The sequence below is a fragment of the Somniosus microcephalus genome, chromosome 17 (genome assembly GCF_052327205.1).
Source record: "Somniosus microcephalus isolate GS21.2 chromosome 17, FLI_Smic_1.0, whole genome shotgun sequence".
Classification (NCBI taxonomy): Eukaryota; Metazoa; Chordata; class Chondrichthyes; order Squaliformes; family Somniosidae; genus Somniosus; species Somniosus microcephalus.
In genome coordinates this window covers 1,891,145-1,895,719 of record NC_141003.1, presented here as the reverse complement: position 1 = coordinate 1,895,719, position 4,575 = coordinate 1,891,145, and the positions used below count along the sequence as shown (strand labels likewise).

The following is a 4,575-nucleotide window of genomic DNA, read 5'->3' as shown; positions in this document are numbered from 1 at the left end:
ACACAGTACTAAAGTATTGCAAAGATCTAACAGATGCTGTCAGTTTTGCTTCCCAACAGGTCAGCGTAGCTTGGCAAGAACCCCCGCCGGGAGGACACAGTTTAGTCCCCGGGCTACAAGTTTGGGTAAAGAAAATAAAGCCAGCCCCCCTGGCAGACAAGTGGGAAGGTCCGTATGTCATCCTGTTGACCACAGGAGCAGCCGTGAAAGTACAAGGAAAGAAGGCTTGGATACATGCGTCACACGTGAAAAGAGATACGACAGGAGCCCCAACAGAAGAATAAATTGGACTTATTGTGTACCATGATTCCCATCAACATATTGCTAGCCATCTCCTTTACCCCTTTTCTAACATGGGTAGGAGGCATAGAGAATAACTTATTTTATCAGACCCACCTACAGATACACGGAGACCGGAGTGTATGCTACCCCCTGGCCACATCAGTGGAATCCTTGTTTGCAGCCACACCAGGTTGGCAACCCCTCCCACTATATACCGCCGACACAATGAAACAGACATGCGAGGGCCAGACGGGTCGATATAGCCAGGGCGTTCGGGGGCAATGCATGCAGCTAATAAGCTCAACAAACCCCGGTTGCCGAGGGCTCGTGGGTGAGAATTGCACAACGTCAGGTAGCTATCCCGTGCTTTACGGGTAAGGGATGGGGATGCGTATATGCCCTTGTCCCCCAGGACAATGCCTGCATACAACAACAATGTGCCCGACACCACTGTCAGGTACACAGGGGCCAGCTGGCCTGTACATGCGAGGAACAAAGGTGCTTTAATGTCACAGCAGGAAGACAATTCATTTGTGGTCAGTGTAACGGGACCCATGTATCATCCGGTAAATGGATCTTCCCATTTGATACATTCCAGCTGTCCGGGTCTGGGGGAAACTCAAATGACCCCCTTAACTATTATTATACACAGTTTGCGAAGGTTAATAACCGGGAGGTCAAATGTTACCGAGCGAAGCACGGGTTTGCGTTCCTCCTCAATGGAACGTATACAACAGCGACGCCAAAACTCCGCTCCCTCTTCGCAGTAGGAGTAATCGCCCCCGTAGCTGTTCCCTGCCCCACCAGTACACCATCCAGACGGAAACGCCGGGCAGTCTCCGAGGAGTTCTGTGCAGATTGGCGAGATCCGACCACACTGGGTAGCTCAGTAGGGTGGGGTATTCGATCGGCCATATCATTGGGAGGGGGCGCAGGAGTGATAGCAGCCAAGAATAGGAATTATCTAATGTGCGGAATCACCCTCCTGGGCAATAGCACCATTAAAGCATTAACCGCCATAAATAAGGAAATGGCAACCCTACGTCTTTTTAGCATGCAAAACTGATATGCTTTGGACTACCTCTTGGCACAAGAGGGAGGTGTGTGTATGATTATAGGAGACAAATGCATTACAAACGTCAATAGTGAGAGACAAAATATCCAAGACGCTATAGACAAGATTAAAAATCAACTGGCCGACTTCATTGAAGCCGGAGGGGGTGAAGGATGGTTTACATGGCTGAAAACATTGGGACAGAAATTACTGTATGGTTTGATTGTTATAAGTGGTGTAATTTTGGGAATTATTATTGTTGTAAATAGTATCAAATGTTGTATAAGTTATGCAGGAGCTACTATACCCCCTCGCCTCTCCCGAATTAGGGTAGAAGTAGACACAGCAAAGCAGGGGGAACCCCCAGAGGAAGCCTGTTCGGTCCTACACAGTTATCTGTAAATTCGAAATTAAAACCCTTTTGGTTGTGTTCATGGCCAGAACACAAACAAAACGGAGACACAGGGTGTGTTTTTGATAAAGTGCACTACCAAGAGTATACCTTGTATATAATGATTCTTGTCGATTGTATAAAGAATCAAAGGGAGGGAAGTGGAAACGTGAATAAAATGGACAATGAATTGGCTTACAAAAATGGTTTGGATGTGGAAATGGGAATAAAATGGGCAATGAATTGGCTTACAAAAATGGCTCCACACAAGGAAAGTCTAGATTAGATTAAAAAGCAGCCCCAGCTGTGCAAAGTGCAAAAGCTAGCAGAACAGAAAATCTGCCTCAGCCTGAGGCCAAGTGTTAACAAAGTGCTAACGACCAGATCAGGGCCACTGAAAGGGCCTAACTGCTGACTAGACAATGATTGACTAGCCATTGTTCGGTGCCCACAGCAGTGAGAAAAGTCAGGACCTGCTTGCCAGACTGAAGACCAGATCATGGTCAAACCGAAAGGGCTTGAGTGATTCCCATTGGAGAACGCTTGTTGCCAGGGAAGTGATGTAACAAAACACTTGTTGCCAGGAAAGTGATGTCGTGACCCTTGTCCCACGGTATAATAGGGGCTTCCCCACCGGTATTCTCTCTCTTAGCCAGAAGGCGTGTGGAACATCAAGAGGGTCAGACATCTCCCGGGGACGTAAATGCTGGCACCACGTGTCTAACCCGGTGTGACCCTCGGGACACGAATGTACTGTCGATATGCTGTATGACCACTCCGAACAGTAATGAATAAAATGATGTTGTTTTAACTCTCCGAACCCTCGAGCCTGGAATTCTTTGTACTACGGAACTCAAGAAGAGGACCAGAAAAACCCGGTTCTTACAGCTGTTTTCTCCTTCCATGTACAAAGGCCGATGATATTCAGATCCTGATGAATCGAGCGACTCTTGAGGTGATGTTTGATCTGAGCTTCCTGTCTGTAAATGCTCCACTTCTAAAACCCTGGAAAAGGAGTTTAGAAAGGGGGTAAGAGGGAGAATGTTGTCTCATGTCCCCCTTTCCCAGCCCAGGCTGGTGTCTCTTCAGATCCTGGGACCTTTTAAATCTCTTCCCACAGTCAGAACATTTAATCAGTCTGCACAAGATAAAAAATCACAGGATTGGGGGTAATATGCTGGCATGGGTGGAAGATTGGCTATCAAACAGAAAACAGAGAGTTGGGATAAATGGTTCATTCTCGGGTTGGCAGTCAGTAACTAGTGGTGTTCCGCAGGGGTCGGTGCTGGGACCCCAACTCTTTACAATCTATATTAACGATTTGGAGGAGGGGACCAAGTGCAACGTATCCAAGTTTGTCGACGATACAAAGATGGGAGGGAAAGCAGTGAGTGAGGAGGACATAAAAAACCTGCAAAAGGACATAGACAGGCTAAGTGAGTGGGCAGAAATTTGGCAGATGGAATATAATGTTGGAAAGTGTGAGGTTATGCACTTTGGCAGAAAAAAATCAAAGAGCAAGTTGTTATCTAAATGGAAAGAAACTGCAAAGTGCTACAGTACAAAGGGGTCTGGGGGTCCTGGTGCATGAAACACAGGTTAGTATGCAGGTACAGCAGGTGATCAGGAAGGCCAATGGAATCTTGGCTTTTATTGCAAGGGGGATGGAGTATAAAAGCAGGGAAGTCTTGCTTCAGTTATACAGGGTATTGGTGAGGCCACACCTGGAATATTGCGTACAGTTTTGGTTTCCATATTTAAGAAAAGATATACTTGCTCTCGAGGCAGTTCAGAGAAGGTTTACTCGGTTGATTCCGGAGATGAGGGGGTTGACTTATGAGGAAAGGTTGAGTAGGTTGGGCCTCTACTCATTGGAATTCAGAAGAATGAGAGGCGATCTTATCGAAACATAAGATTGTGAGGGGGCTTGATCGGGTGGATGTGGGGAGGATGTTTCCACTGATGGGTGAGACTAGAACTAGGGGGCATAATCTTAGAATAAGGGGCTGCCCTTTCAAAACTGAGATGAGAAGAAACTTCTTCACTCAGAGGGTGGTAAATCTATGGAATTTGCTACTTCAGATAGTTGTGGAAGCTGCGACATTAAGTAAATTTAAAACGGAGATAGACAGTTTCCCAACTGATAAGGGAATTAGGGGTTACGGGGAGCGGGCGTGAGTCTAGGTTCGGATCAGCCATGATCCTATTGAATGGCGGAGCAGGCCCGAGGGGCCGTATGGTCTACTTCTGCTCCTACTTCTTATGTTCTTTTTCTCGTCACATATCTATAAAAGCTTTTACAGTCAGTTTTTATGTTCCCTGCAAGCTTACTCTCATATTCTATTTTCCCCTTCATAATTAATCCCTTTGTCCTCCTTTGTTGAATCCTAAACTGATCCCAATCCTCAGGTTTACCGCATTTTCTGGCCAGTTTACAGGAAACTTTCTGTTATCTGGCACTGACAGGACCGAGCTGGTGCCGTTAGATCAAAACAGCCGTATAAACCAGCGCGAATGTTAAAACATACAGAGCTTTTCAGCTCCGTGTGAATCAACAAACCCTCTTGCTTAGCAACAGCTTCAAAACAGTCGGCTGCAGCTGCAAGCGTCTCTAGCTGAAGCTGTTGCTTAGCTACAGACCTTGCAGAGCCTGACTGGGGGGAAAAAAAAGCAACGAGAAGTAAAAAAACTTATAGAAAACAGCTCCTGAATTTTGCCGGTAGATAGAGCTTTCTGGACTTTTAACCTCCAGTTAAACGAAAGTTTCCTGTATATGTCCTCTCCTTGGATCTTATGCTGTCCCTAATTTCCCTTGTTAGCCACGGTTGAGCCACCTTTTTTGTTTTAT

At 46.2% G+C, this 4,575-nt stretch overlaps 1 pseudogene; it reads left to right on the top strand.

Annotated features, from left to right (window-relative positions):
• The first annotated feature begins 226 nt into the window (after positions 1-226).
• Positions 227-2,561, top strand: LOC147105441 (uncharacterized; annotated as a pseudogene).
• The last annotated feature ends 2,014 nt before the right edge of the window (positions 2,562-4,575 follow it).